General features: G+C 42.6%; 1 long non-coding RNA gene across 1 annotated transcript; it reads right to left on the bottom strand.

Annotated features, from left to right (window-relative positions):
- Positions 1-1,401: 1,401 nt before the first annotated feature.
- LOC135554279 (uncharacterized) lies at positions 1,402-2,254 on the bottom strand. The gene is made up of 3 exons (XR_010457672.1): positions 2,183-2,254; positions 1,693-1,890; positions 1,402-1,466 (listed from the first exon to the last, which is right to left on the bottom strand). It is a non-coding gene; the product is annotated as an uncharacterized LOC135554279 (long non-coding RNA).
- Positions 2,255-16,328: the final 14,074 nt, after the last annotated feature.

Raw genomic sequence — 16,328 nt, 5'->3', positions numbered from 1 at the left:
GGTGAATTCACCTTCTGACATCCAGTGGAACAGCCACTTTACACTGTGTATACGAAATTAGTTTTGGAATTGTTAGTTAGATTACTTGTTGGTTATTACTGCATTGTCGGAACTGGAAGCACAAGCATTTCGCTACACTCGCATTAACATCTGCTAACCATGTGTATGTGACAAATAAAATTGGATTTGATTTGATTTATGATTTGATTTTGAGCGGCTAGATATTCTTTACCAATCGGCCATCAGATTTGCTACCAATGCTCCTTATAGGACACATCACTGCACTCTATACTCTCTTGTCAACTGGTCATCTCTGCATACCCGTCGCAAGACCCACTGGTTGTTGCTTATTTATAAAACCCTCTTAGACCTCACTCCCCCCTACCTGAGACATCTACTGCAGCCCTCATCCTCCACACACAACACCCACATTCTGTTAAAGGTCCACAAAGCACACACATCCCTGGGTTGCTCGTCTTTTCAGTTCACTACAGCTAGCGACTGGAAAGAGCTGCAACAAACACTCAAACTGGACAGTTTTATCTCAATCTCTTCATTCAAAGACTCAATCATGGATACTCTTACTGACAGTTGTGCCTGCTTTGTGTGATGTATTGTTGTCTCTATCTTCTTGCCCTTTGTGCTGTTGTCTGTGCCCAACTATGTTTGTACCCTGTTTTGTGCTGCAACCATGCTGTATTGCTACCATGTTGTTGTCATGTTGTGTTGGTACCATACTGTGTTGTCATGTGTTGCTGCCATGCTATTTTGTGGTCTTAGGTCTCTCTTTATGTAGTGTTGTGTTGTCTCTCTTGTTGTGATGTGTGTTTTGTCCTATATTCTTATTTAATTTATTTGTATTTTTAATCCCAGCCCCTATCCCCACAGGAAGCCTTTTGGTAGGCTGTCATTGTAAATAAGAATTTGTTCATGCCTAGTTAAATAAAGGTTAAATAAAATTAAAATTAAAAAAAGATTTCCAAAACAGTACCGCAAGCAAAGTGTGTTAACTTTCAGACCGAGAGTCGGGGCTCCTAACAAAACTCCCCCGGTAAAGAAGATACTATCATCAACAGGTGTTAAATTAGTTAGCGTCTATGAATGGGGTAGATACCTGGTAACTTGACGGCACTGGAAGAAGGGGGGCTCCTGTATAGTTACTAATGTAAGCTTGGGCCTAAGCTATATAATCAATTTAAATACAAAAATGTTTTGTGCTAAATACTATTTTGTGCTTCTAACTTTTTAAAGTGAATTTAGAGCCCTGTATGGATTTAAGGGGACCTACCTCCTGGTTGTACCAAGCCCTTGAAGACACAGATGTTCTCTCCTCCACAGATCTGCTGGAGCACTTTCAGCTCGTCCTGCTGTGACCCTGCAGACCCCAGGTGACCAAGTGACCCCAGGTAGGTCATCGTCACGGTGACATTGGATCGCTTGGCCTCCTTCAATGCCTTCAGGTTACTCTGGTACAGCGGACGAAGGTGAGATGTGATCGAAAAGAGATAACATTTTCTCATATTTGTTTGAATGCATCTCAGTATCTCAGTTATGAGTCAGTCAGATTAGTTATCAAATCATTGTCACATGGGCCGAATACAACAGGTGAAATGCTTACTTACAAGACCTTAACCAACAATGCAGTTCAGGAAATAGAGTTAAGAGAATATTTACTAAATAAACTAAAGTTACCTGTTTGTTCTTGTTATAGTCTGCAGTTCTCTGTGAGCCTATGGAAGAGAAGGATCCTCTGCGTTCACTGTACAGATAAGGGCAGGAAGCGCTCAGAGAGCCTCTGACTGAAGCTAGACTGGAGGCCTTGGCTGTGATGGCAGGGAGGTAGACATGTCCCGTCCCTCCTACCCCTGTGTGCGCCACTGGTTTATTAAGCTGTGAAAAATGATGTCACAACCTGTTATGGTGAAAGCTGAAACAAACCAAGAGACCAGAGTGAGTATTTTGTCTATAATTAGTGTGGAAAGGATGTTTGATTATTTGTTTTGACATGTTTTGGTTATATGTCCTTCCACTCCTTACGGTAGACTGGATTTGAATCTCTCAGACATGCACCTTCAAAACTGGAAGAACTGTCTGACCTATGACTAGGTCCGTCATAATGAGAATAAGACAGCAAATACAGAATAATACATTTTTAAAAAGGATCTGTTTTATTGTCACATACACTGTAGATTTCCACAGTGTCAGGGCTTTCCAGCAGAAGAAGCTTGCTCTTCCCACTGATGATGCTGGCAGCTACAGTCTTATTAGCAGTTCCAGATTGTGCTGGTATCTGTAGGAAGATGTAGAAATCACATACAGTACATGTCAGGTCAAGATTTTTCCATCTTATTTAACCTTTATTTAACTAGGCAAGTCAGTTAAGAACAAATTCTTATTTCAAATTATGGCCTACCCCGGCCAAACCCTAACCCAGATGATGCTGGGCCAAATTGTGCGCCACCCGATGGGACTCCCAATCACGGCCGATTGTGATACAGTCTGGAATTGAACCAGGGTCTGTAGTGACACCTCTAGCACTTATTAAGCACTTATTAAGATAAAAACCAAGACACATTTTTGCACCCTCTTGACATATACACTTACAGGTGTGTCTCTGTCCCCAGCTTGAACACCCATGTAGAAGAGATCCTGAAGGAGACTCTGGCTGTGTCTTCTCATCCACCGCACAGACTCCTTCTGATATAACTCCACCATTGCTGGTTGCTGTTTTCCTTGTCTGCAGGAAACCACACTGTATCCAGACACAGAAATATCATAGTTTTGCCTAACTCTCTTATTATTAACTTTCAATTTTGAAGCTGGTCAAATTCACAACACTAGAGGAGAAGGAGATGAGATGCCATTCAAATTAGCATTGTCACTGACATGGCTCGTGAATTAACAAAACATGCTGTGTTTGTAATCTAATCTCAGGCCGTCATCTGCAAGAAAGATAGGAGGAGTAGAGTTGGAACAGGAGGCAGCAGGCTGCCAGCATCCACACACACAGACATTCATCTCATTTGGCCCAGCGCTTAGGTTGCAGTATGCATGAATGACCACAGAATAAGATGTATGGTAACAGGTATTGACTGTAGGCTGCTCTTATTATGAGACACGACTAATAGCTCTGGACTTCCTGACGGGCCACCCCCAGGTGGTAAGGGTTGGTAACAACACATCCACCACGCAGGTCCTCAACACAGGGGCCCCTCAGTGGTGCGTGCTCAGTCCCATCCTGTACTCCCTGTTCACTCATGACTGCACGGCCAGGCACGACTCCAACACCATCATTAAGTTAGCCGATGGTTTTCCTGATCACAGTTGTAGGCCTGATCACCGACAACGACGAGACAGTCTATAGGGAGGAGTTCAGAGACCTGGCCGTATGGTGCCAGGACAACAACATCTCCATCTACGTGATAAAGACAAATGAGATGATTGTGGACTACAGGAAAAAGAGGACAGAGCACGCCCCCATTCTCATCGACAGGGCTGCAGTGGAGCAGGTTGAGAGCTTCATGTTCATTGGTGTCCACGTCACCAACAAACTAACATGGTCCAAGAACACCAAGACAGTCATGAAGAGGGCAGGACAAAACCGATTCCCCCTCAGGAGACTGAAAAGATTTGGCATGGGTCCTCAGATCCTCAAAAGGTTCTACAGCTGCACTATCGACAGCATCACTGCCTGGTAGGGAAACTGCTCGGCCTCCGACCACAAGGCACTACAGAGTGTATTGTGAACAACCCAGTACATCACTGGGGCCAAGCTTCCTGCCATCCAGGACCTCTATTCCAGGCGGCGTCAGAGGAAGGCCCTAAAAATTGTCAAAGACTCCAGCCACCCTAGTCATAGACTGTTCTCTCTGCTATGGCAAGTGGTACCCGGGCGCCAAGTCTAGGTCCAAGATGCTTCTAAACAGCTTCTACCCCATTCTAAGCCATAAGACTCCTGAACACTTAACCAAATGGCTAACCAGACTATTTGCATTGCCCCCACCCCACCCTTTCACACCGCTGCTACTCTCTGTTGTTATCATCTATGCATAGTCACTTTAACTTGTTGAGTGTATGGGGCAGTATTTTGATGTTTGGATGAAAAACGTACCCAAATGAAACTGCCTATTTCACAGGCCCAGAATCTAGAATATGCATATAATTGTCAGATTAGGATAGAAAACACTCTAAAGTTTCCAAAACTGTCAAAATATTGTCCGTGAGTATAACAGAACTGATATGGCAGGCGAAAACCTGAGGAAAATCCAACCAGGAAGTGCTGTTTTACCTGAAAGCTCTCTGTTCCATTGCATGCCTTCCCTCCATTTAAAGGGATATCAACCAGATTCATTTTCCTATGGATTCAACATGGTGTGAACATTCTTTAGACATAGTTTCAGGCTTTTATTCTGAACAATTATTCTGAAAAACGAGAAAGATCCCATTGCGTCAGTGGATGGCTGGGTGCCAGCAGCGTTTTGCATGCGCCAACAGAGTGGAGCAGACATTTTCTCTCTCTCTCCTATTGAAGAAGCTACAGTCCGGTTGAAATATTATCGATTATATATTGTAAAAACAATCTGAGGTTTGATTATTAAAAACATTTGACATGTTTCTATGAACTTTACGGATACTATTTGGAATTTTCGACCACTCGAGCCTGTGGATTTCTGAACATAACGCGCCAACCAAATGGAGGTATTTTGGATATAAAAATAATCTTTATGGAACAAAAGGAACATTTATTGTGTAACTGGGAGTCTTGTGAGTGCAAACATCTGAAGACTATCAAAGGTAAGCGATTCATTTTATTGCTTTTCTGAATTTCGTGACCAATCTACTTTGCTGCTAGCTGTTTGTAATGTTTTGTCTGCTGAGAGAGATGTCCTTACATAAACGGTATGCTGGTATGCTTTCGCCGAAAAGCTTTTTTGAAATCTGACACGCCAGGTGGATTAACAAGTAAGCTGTGTTTTGCTATATTGCACTTGTGATTTCATGAAAATTAAATATTTGTAGTTTTAAGAATGACACAAATTAATTTTCACAAAGTGTGCTGCCTCAGTGCCTTTAGATATTTTTGTCAGATGTTACTATGGAATACTGAGGTATAATTACAAGCATTTCATAAGTGTCAAAGGCCTTTATTGACAATTACATGAAGTTGATGCAAAGAGTCAATATTTGCAGTGTTGACCCTTCTTTTTCAAGAACTCCGCAATCCATCATGGCATGCTGTCAATTAACTTCTGGGCCACATCCTGACAAATGTCAGCCCATTCTTGCATAATCAATGCTCGGAGTTTGTTAGAATTTGTGGGTTTTAGTTTGTCCATCCGCCTCTTGAGGATTGACCACAAGTTCTCAATGGGATTAAGGTCTGGGGAGTATCCTGGTCATGGACCCAAAATATCGATGTTTTGTTCCCCGAGCTACTCCACTTAGCCACTTTTGCCTCATGGCAAGGTGCTCCATCATGCTGGAAAAGGCATTGGTCGTCACCAAACTGTTCCTGGATGGTTGGGAGAAGTTGCTCTCTGAGGATGTGTTGGTACCATTCTTTATTCATGGCTGTGTTCTTAGGCAACATTGTGAGGGGGCCCACTCCCTTGGCTGAGAAGCAACCCCACACATGAATGGTCTCAGGACGCTTTACTGTTGGCATGACACAGGACTTATAGCGCTCACCTTGTCTTCTCCGGACAAGCCTTTTTCCGAATGCCCCAAACAATCGGAAAGGGGATTCATCAGAGAAAATGACTTTAACCCAGTCCTCAGCAGTCCAATCCCTGTACCTTTTGCAGAATATCAGTCTGTCCCTGATATTTTTCCTGGAGAGAAGTAGCTTCTTTGCTGCCCTTCTTGACACCAGGCCATCCTCCAAAACTCTTCGCCTCACTGCGTGCAGATGCACTCACACCTGGCTCCTGCCATTCCTGAGCAAGCTCTGTACTGGTGGTGCCCCGATCCCGCAGCTGAATCAATTTTAGGAGACGGTCCTGGCACTTGCCGGACTTTCTTGGGCGCCCTGAAGCCTTCTTCACAACAATTGAACCGCTCTCCATGAAGTTCTTGATGATCCGATAAATGGTTGATTTAGGTGCAATCTTACTGCAATCTTACCATCCTTGCCTGTGAAGCCCTTTCTGTGCAAAGAAATGATGACGGCACGTGTTTCCTTGCAGGTAGCCATGATTGACAGAGGAAGAACAATGATTCCAAGCACCACCCTCCTTTTGAAGCTTCCAGTCTGTTATTTGAACTCCAGCCTTGTCCTCGTCAACACTCACACCTGTGTTAACGAGAGAATCACTGACATGATGTCAGCTGGTCCATTTGTGGCATGGCTGAAATGAAGTGGAAATGTTTTGTTGGGGATTCAGTTCATTTGCATGGCAAAGAGGGACTTTGTAATTAATTGCAATTCATCTGATCACTCTTCATAACATTCTGCAGTATATGCAAATTGCAATCATACAAACTGAGGCAGCAAACTTTGTGAAAATGTATATTCGTGTCATTCTCAAAACTATTGGCCTCGACTGTACATGCAAAAACACAACAAACAAAAAAGGCATAAATCTAACTGCAATAGAGCATGCTGGTAAATATGATAATGATGGTTTTGGGCATGGTTTTGCAGACCAGCTTGACCAGCATGGACCAGCTTGGTCACCGGCATCACCAGTTTTGCCAGCCTAACCTGCTAGACCTTGCTGGTCAGACCAGCTTTGACCAGCTATGTATACGAGTGATGGGCAACTGGCCCACGGATCAGATGGGGTCTCAAATTATTGTTGAGAGTTAGTATAGTAGAATACACAAGTTGCAATTTCGAAATTTGGTTATGCATCAGCATTTCCTCTCTTGTTTCACTACATGACCAAAGGTTTGTGGACACCTGCTCATTGAACATCTCATTCCAAAATCAAGGACATTAATATGGAGTTGGTCCCCCCATTCCTGCTAAATCAGCCTCCACTTCCACTAGATGGAATATTGCTGAGCGGACTTCCATTCAGCCACAAGAGCGTTAGTGAGGCTGGACATTGATATTGGCCGATTAGGCTGCTCTGTGCAGGCTAGTCAAGTTCTTCCACACCGATCTCTCAAACCATTTCTGTATGGACATCGCTTTAATGCACGGGGACATTGTCATGCTGAAACAGGAAAGTGCCTTCCCAAACTGTTGCCACAAAGTTGGAAGCACAGAATTGTCTAGAATGTCATTATGTGCTGTAGCATTAAGATTTCCCTTCACTGAAACTAAGGAGCCTAGCCTGGACGATGAAAAACAGCCACAGACCATTATTCCTCCTCCTCCACCAAACTTTACAGTTAGCACTATGCATTGGGGCAGGTAGCATTCTCCTGGCATCTGCCAAACCCACATTCATCTGTCGGGCTGCCTGATGGTGAAGTGTGATTCATCACTCCAGAGAACTCGCAATTCCGCTGCTCCAGAGTCCAATGGCGGCGAGCTTTACATCACTCCAGTCAATACCTGGCATTGCACATAGTGATCTTAGGGTTGTGTGCATCTGCTATGCCACGGAAACCCATTCATGAAGATCCCGACTAACAGTTCTTGTGCTGATGTTGCTTCCAGAGGCAGTTTGGGACTCGGTAGTGAGTGTTGCAGCACTCGGCGGTCCTTTCCTGTGAGCTTGTGCGGCCTATCACTTCACGGCTGAGCCATTGTTGCTCCTAGACATTTCCACTTCACAATAACAGCACTTACAGTTGATCGGGGCAGCTCTAGCAGGGCAGAAATTTGATTAACTGACTTTTTGGAAAGGTGGCATTCTATAACGGTACCACACTGAAAGTTACTGAGCTATTCAGTAAGGCCATTCTACTGCCAATGTTTGTCTATGGAGATTGTATGGCCGTGTGCTCGATTTTGTACTCCTGTCAGCAATGGGTGTGGCTGAAATAGCCGAATCCAATCATTTGAAGGGGTGTCCAAATACATTTGTATATATTGTGTATGAGTCACTGACTCAAATGTTTGTCTAGCCAGCTATCTAAAATACCGACCGAGGGGCCCCCATTGATTTTGTTAGTCACTCTCACTCAGATATATGAAAAACTGCTAACATTTCTCTCCACCCTATGGCAAAATGTGTAGAATTGTATGAAATTGGCTGTGAAATTGCTAAATGTTCTCTCCCCACATGGCGAAATGTGTAGAATTACAGCAAACTTCCTTGAAAACGGCAAGATTGTCTCTACGCCCCATGGCAAAATGTGTAGGATTGCAGGAAATTTCATTTTTTCTCTCTCTGTTGTCAAGAGGGGGGCCTCTAAAATGTTTTGCTAGCAAGGTGAGGGGGCATTTTTTCAGTTAGAGCCCCGAAAGGGCTAGGGAAGGCTCTGACTACATATGTGGGCATGGATGTGGGTACGCATACCCACGAGCCACTGTGGCTCCTCATGACGAGTTCATTTTTTTGTGGCCCCATCCCCATCAAAGTTGCCCATCCCTGAGTTAGTCCATGCTGGTCAGACCAGCTTGTCCAGCATCAGACCTACACAGACCAGAGTGGACAAGCTTCAAATGTATGCTGGTCTATGCTGTGGTCTTTTGCAGGGAGAGGAGGTTTGGTCGCTGATACCTAGGAATAGTATTATGTTGACGTACTTGTTTATGTTAAACACGTTTTACCTTACACATTTTTGTGGATGATTTATGACAAGTGTCACAGATCTACTCATCGTGTGTCAATATTGATTTGAAAAGTCATACAAGCATACACGACCCATATTCAATGGTGACGTACAAGTAATTGGGCTTTACTCACTAACTATCTCCCATTCCCCAATAACCTCTGCTGTAAAACAATAAATATGAATCTAACTTCTACTATCAATGATACAGATTCTACTATTACAGCAACTGTAATTGGAACGAACCACAAATAAACAGCGGTCTTACCTGTTATCTTGCAAAAAAGTATATATCTGTATTTCCAGCTCAGCCAGGTAAACTCTCCCTCCAGGTAATCTGATACCCATCCACCTGTTGATCTCCTGTTCTTTGCTCCCGTCTCACACTACACCACTGACAGTGACACCTGAGCACACCTGAGCAGCTGACAGCTTTGACACCAAGTCACACTGGTTCCTCGTGCATCTTTAAGCATCCTAACCTTATGTCCTTCTGTCTCTGCCTAGCTATACGTGCTGCTACTCACATGGGCTGTCCATTATGGCTCTTTCCTGTTGCTTTGTTGCATTGGTCACTGTGTTGTTATTTGCAGAGGTGTCTGGATTATTTTGGCATAAACTGTGGTTAATTCATTTAGGCATTGGTGCGGGGCATCTTAAGTGGCCACTACTGGGTATACGGCTTCTGTTGCTTGTGAAATGGATTTTAACAGTCTTTATTAGACCATTTTCATGTGTGAAAACATAGTAGCTCAGAATAGTTTTGTGGAGTTTATATTGTGTTTAGGATTTGTGATCTTTGATAGTCTAATCAAGTTGATGTCTTACAGTAGGTAACCCTACTGTATCTGTGAGACTCTACTGTTCTTAAACTTGTTTGCTTCATTAGAAACAGGAAACTCGTATATCAACAGAGAGCTCTCTAAGGCAGTATCCCATAGGATAACACCAGATGCATTTACTTGGATTCATCCTAATGGCCTTCAGTCATATGGTTTAGACATTTGTACAGGAATAACCTGTATCTTGATAGTACAGTATCTCCATAGAGATCTCCTCATCTCTCCCTCACTGCTGTGACCTGCTGTGAGCTGTGTAAATGCTGCTACTGTACAGGACCATTCAGCCATCATCTGGCATCCAATCTGGCTCCAAACATTCTTTTGGTTTCTTATGCTCTGTGCTGTTCAAAGTGATCCTGGAGCGACTGGGCCCCGGTTTCTGATCGCCTGCTGGATCCATTACATCCATATAAACAGATAGGGGCCTGTGGGTTGTGCTTGGCAGGCCTGTGTTTGTTTTCTGCCATTCTCACTGAGGCAATGTGTCAGTTTATGGAGCTACTGTCCCTACACTCCTGCTCCCCAGCTTTATGGGGATGCATTATGTGAATAGTGCATTATATTTAACATATTTAATGTAACTTTTATTTTAACAAGGAAGACATATTGAGACCTAGGTCTCTTTAGCAAATGCACCCTGTATAATAAAACATAAATATACACATTATACCCAAAATATACAGTGCATTCAGAAAGTATTCACTCCCATTCACTTTTTTCCGAAAATTATGTTACAGCCTTATTCTAAAGTAGATTAAATTGTTCCCCCTCCCTCGCTCCCTCCCATCAATTCAACCACACAATACCCCATGACAAAGTAAAAACAGGTTGACATTTTTGCAAAAGTGCCCTTTCCCAGATCTGTGCCTTGACACAATTGTGTCTCGGCACTCTGTAGATAATTCCTTAGACCTCATGGCTTGGTTTTTGCTCTGACATCCACTGTCAACTGTGGGACCTTATATAGACAGGGGTGTGCCTTACAAAATCATGTCCAATCAATGGAATTTACCAAGTTGTAGAAACATCTCAAGGATAATCAATGGAAACACCTGAGCTCAGTTTCGAGTCTGTAAGACCCTGATCTGTTTCACCTGTCTTGTGCTTGTCTCCACCCCCCACCAGGTGTCTCCCATTTGTCCCTATTATCTCCTGTGTATTTATACCTGCATTTTCTAATTGTCTGTTGCCAGTTTGTCTTGTTCTGTCAAGTTCCGTGTGCTAGTTTTTGGTTTTTCCCAGTTCTGACCATTCTGCACCTTTCTGACACTGCCCTGGATTACTGACCTCTGCCTACCCTGACCTGGTGCCAGCCGTTCTGTACCTTACTGACTTACTTACTTACCTGTCGTTTGTCTGCCCTCTGTTTAGTAAATAAACATCAGTGATTCAAACGGTCTGCATCTGGGTCTTATCCTGAGTCATGATTGTCTCATAGCAAAGGGTCTGAATACTTATGTAAATAAGGTATTTCTGTTTTTATTTTTAATACATTTGCAAAAATGTCTAAACCTGATTTCGCTTTGTCATTATGGGGTTTTGTGTGTCGATGAGGGGACAAATGCATTTGATCCATTTTAGCATAAGGCAGGAAAGAGGTCTGAATACTTTCTGAATGCACTGTATATACACATTAAAATTAAACATCACAAATCACCCAGGGAAACAGCTACATTCCTTCTCAAGTAAGTGCCCAATCAATACTTTAAATTGCCCGAATGGCACCAGAACCTCAATGCTACATGTATTTTGAATTTTGCTCCAATAAGGTGCATTAAAACTAAAAGCATAGACCCTAGGATCCTCAAGCGTTAACCAATCCTGTGAACGGGCTAGGCAACTCAGGTGTCTATACTTCAACAGCAAAGTTAGATAAGATGGAAGTTAATGAAGTAGGGCCTTGTAAATGAGAAAGGAGTAATGTAAAAGATCTACTGGTCTTTAGCGAAGTCCAGCCAACCTTTTGATACAGGATGCAGTGATGATTATCAAAACTGTCACCCGTAACACAATGAAGAGCACTATGGTAGATGGCATCCAAAGGTTTAAGAGGAGTAGTAGCTGCACTTTGATAAATAATATCACCATCATCAAGAACAGATGAAAAGGTTGACTGAATCATCTGCTTCCTACTGATTTAGAGAAAGGCGCCGTCTCTTTCTGTAGAAAAAGCCCATTTTAAATCTTAGCTTCTTAACTATCTTATCTGGATTTTTTTTAAAGGCAAATCCATATCACTCCAAATACCTAAGTATTCATATGCAGGAACACGTTAGATTGGAGAGCCATCTAATGAGTGGGACGCATCATCATATTCATATGATAGCCTTTTCTATTTCATTCTACATTCTAAGTGTCAAGTACAATAAGTAAGTCAGACCGCAACACAGTGTTGAACAGCTGGATTCCATAAAAGTAACAGCCATACTATTGAGTGTTGACGTTCTGAACATTAACTACTGTTTATAAAAAAAATATTAAATGACAGTAAAGCAGCTGTTAAATCCCAAGCCAATAAACAGATGGGAATGGGTTTAATCACGCAATGCATTTGTAGTTTAGTCATAGACAGGATAATCTCCTGTATTTCCAAGACTTCACCACTAGAGTGCAGAAGAGGACCCAATTTACACAGCCAATCCCCATCTCTTCCATTTACTGTGGAGTCTGGCTTGTTCCTTGTTATCGTTGGCTGTTTTCCCTGACCCTCATTGTGCTTTTTTATTCTCCTGTAGCTAACTATCTCTCTCTGTTGTGCTGCATCATCTGTTTCTGCTGTTGACACCACTAAAGCACCTTCCCTTATTGCCGTTCAATGCCAGTTGTTGACGGATAGTTAAGCTGATGTAATGTGTGGGACTGAGACGTCCCACTGCTCTTGTACCCGCTGCTGTTGTACTTGCTGTACTGTTTTCTGATGTAATGTGTGGGACTGAGACGTCCCGGTGCTGTTGTACCCGCTGCTGTTGTACTTGCTGTGCTGTTTTGTTGTTCATTTGTTCTGTCGTTTCATTCTCAACCAGGATTTCTATGGAACACAGTTTGGGTCTTTACATGTCAAAACAGATACACGTCAAATAACACTATTTGACGTGTCAAATAAGCTTGTTGACCAATCAGGACCTGAATATGACTGCACCTCACATAATAATTTAATGCGTTCATACATTTTTTTCTGTCTTTTTTTCACATTGATTACACTATCACTCGTATTTCATTTGTCACAACGGTTCATTGATAAGTATTCTATGATGCCTGTAAAGTTGCCTTGCGCACCTACAGTGCTGGTCATAAAAAAAAGCTAGTCAGCTCATTGATGAAAACAATGTTCTTCTCAATACCGATGTTGGCATTTTTAGCTAATGTCGTCTGATCACGATATGTTCCCTGATATATCGTGCATCCCTAGTGTTTGGTATCTTTTAGTTGTCACTTTATTAGACTAAACATAGGTGATTTGATGATGTTGAAATGTTAGAATTGAAATGGTGATGGAATAGTGGACGCAGCTCTTGTTTTCTTTGCGACTTGCGGTAACTCTCCATGGTTCTAAATCAATAGTTGTTTAGTGGTCTCAGAAAATGCTGGAAACATTGACCTGCTTGACCATGCTGTAGGTCAGGTAACTGTTTGTTACATCCAATATGCTTTGTGGATTTCACCGGACAGATGTTGCTCTCCGGTGTTGTGATGAAACAAAGGTGTGGTTGGATTTATTCTACCACTGTGTCTTCTTATTGTCAATGTCTTAAGGCCAATACAGTACAGTCGGAAAGTACACAGACCTCTTGACTTTTTCCACATGTTGGTACGTTACAGCCTTTTTATAAAATGGAGTAAATAACACATTTTCCTCGTCAATCTACACACAATACCCCATAATGACAAAGCGAAAACAGAAATACCTTGCTTTCATAAGTATTCAGACCTTTTGCTATGAGACCCGACATTGAGCTCAGGTGCATCCTGATTATCCTTGAGATGTTCCTACAACTTGATTGGAGTCCACATGTGATAAAAAATTCCATTGATTGGACATGATTTTGAAAGGTACACACCTGTCTATATAGGTCCCGCTGTTGACAGAGCAAAAACCCTGCCATGAGGTCGAAGGAATTGTACGTAGAGCTCCGAGACAGGATTGTGTCGAGGCACAGATCTGGGGAAGGGTACCAAAACATTTCTGCAGCATTGAAGATCCCCAATAACACAGTGGCTTCCATCATTCTTAAATGGAAGAAGTTTGGAACCACCAAGACTCTTGTTAGAGCTAGACACCGAGCCGAACTGAGCAATCGGGGGAGAAGGGCCTTGGTCAGGGAGGTGACGAAGAACCTGATGGTCACTCTGACAGAGCTCCAGTAATCCTCTGTGGAGATGGGAGAACTTCCAGAAGGAACCATCTCTGCAGCATTCCACCAATCAGGCCTTTATGGTAGAGTGGCCAGACGGAAGCCACCTCTCTGTAAAAGGCACATGACAGCCCACTTGGAGTTTGCCAAAAGGCACGTAAAGGACTCTCAGACCCTGAGAAACAAGATTCTGGAGGAAACCTGGCACCATCCCTAAGGTGAAGCATGGTGGTGGTAGCATCATGTTGTGGGGTAGCATCATGTTGTGTTTCAGGAGCAGGAACTGGGAGACTAATCAGGATCAAGGGAAATATGAAAGGAGCAAAGTACAGAGATATCCTTGATGAAAACCTGCTCCAGAGCGCTCAGGACCTCAGACTGCGGCGAAAACTGGACAACAACCCTAAGCACACAGCCAAGACAATGCAAGAGTTGCTTCGGGATGAATGTGTGAATATCTTTGAGAGGCCCAGCAGAGCCCGGACTTGAACTAGATAGAACATCTCTTGAGAGAACTGAAAATAGCTGTGCAGCGATGCGAGGATCTGCAGGGAAGAAGGGGAGAAGCTCCACAAATACAGAAGTGCCAAGCTTGTAGCATCATACACATGAAGATTCAAGGCTGTAATCAATTCCAAAGGTGCGTCAACAAAGTGTGGTGTAAAGGGTCTGAATACTTATGTAAATGTGACACTTCAGTTGTTTTTTTATACATTTGCAAACATATTTGCTTTGTCTTTATGTGTAGATTGCTGAGAGAAAAAAACAACAATTTAACTAATTTAAGAATAAGGCTGTAACGTAACAAAATGTGGAAAAAGTCAAGGGGTCATAATACTTTCTGAATGGACTGTAAATCATGGTCACAAGGCATGTGAACTAATATTGCGTTGATTCGATCCCCATGATAGTGTGAAATGTTGATAGTAACTAATAGGGAAAACTCTAGAAAATCTTGTGCTTCTATGCACAGGGTGATATTTCTTCTGAGCAGACGTCCCCGGGAGCTGCGCGCCTGCGTACATGTGCAGCTTAGAGGGAACATCGTTGGGTGGGTTTGTATGTATGTGTTGGGTTTGTTGGATTTTATACCTCCAAATGGCAAGTCTGGTTGTGGATTTGTTTTTGTTTTAAAGCAAACAATGTAGAACGTAAATACAGAAAGACCAATGCCAATACAGTAATCCGAGACGAAAATATATATATATATATATATATAGTGCCTTGCGAAAGTATTCGGCCCCCTTGAACTTTGCGACCTTTTGCCACATTTCAGGCTTCAAACATAAAGATATAAAACTGTATTTTTTTGTGAAGAATCAACAACAAGTGGGACACAATCATGAAGTGGAACGACATTTATTGGATATTTCAAACCTTTTTAACAAATCAAAAACTGAAAAATTGGGCGTGCAAAATTATTCAGCCCCTTTCCTTTCAGTGCAGCAAACTCTCTCCAGAACAGTGAGGATCTCTGAATGATCCAATGTTGACCTAAATGACTAATGATGATAAATACAATCCACCTGTGTGTAATCAAGTCTCCGTATAAATGCACCTGCACTCTGATAGTCTCAGAGGTCCGTTGCAGAGAGCATCATGAAGAACAAGGAACACACCAGGCAGGTCCGAGATACTGTTGTGAAGAAGGGAAGATGGATTTGGATACAAAAAGATTTCCCACAGCTTTAAACATCCCAAGGAGCACTGTGGAGTCTGATAATATTGAAATGGAAGGATTTGTCTTCCAACATCAGACCAAAACATGCAAATCTACCAAGATGGTTCGTCCCTCTAAACATTTCAGTGTTAGAATGGAAGACTGATCAAAGATGCAGCCAAGAGGCCCATGATCACTCTGGATGAACTGCAGAGATCTACAGCTGAGGTGGGAGACTCTGTCCATAGGACAACAATCAGTCGTATATTGCACAAATCTGGCCTTTATGGAAGAGTGGCAAGAAGAAAGCCATATCTTAAAGATATCCATAAAAGTGTAGTTTAAAGTTTGCCACAAGCCACTGGGAGACACACCAAACATGTGGAAGAAGGTGCTCTGTCAGATGAAACCAAAATTGAACTTTTGGCAACAATGCAAAACAGTCATAACCAACTGAGCAACACAGCTCATCAGAACACACCAACCCACTGTCAAACATGGTGGTGGCAGCATCATGGTTTGGGCCTGCTTTTCTTCAGCAGGGAAAAAGATGGTTAAAATAAAATGGGAAATGGATGGAGCCAAAACAGGACCATCCTGGAAGAAAACTGACCAAGTCTAAACAAAAAAAAACCAGAGACTGGGACAAGAGATTTGTCTTCCAACAAGACAATGATCCAAACATAGGGCAAAATCTAACATACAATGGAATGGCAAAAATAAACATATCCAGGTGTTAAATACAATCAAAGTCCAGACACAGGTGCAAACCAATCGAGAATCTGTGGAAAGAACTGAAAACTG

This window comes from Oncorhynchus masou, chromosome 1 (assembly GCF_036934945.1).
Source record: "Oncorhynchus masou masou isolate Uvic2021 chromosome 1, UVic_Omas_1.1, whole genome shotgun sequence".
NCBI classification, from domain to species: domain Eukaryota; kingdom Metazoa; phylum Chordata; class Actinopteri; order Salmoniformes; family Salmonidae; genus Oncorhynchus; species Oncorhynchus masou.
The sequence above is the reverse complement of the archived record's forward strand: the minus strand, read 5'-3'. Positions and strand labels throughout refer to the sequence as shown.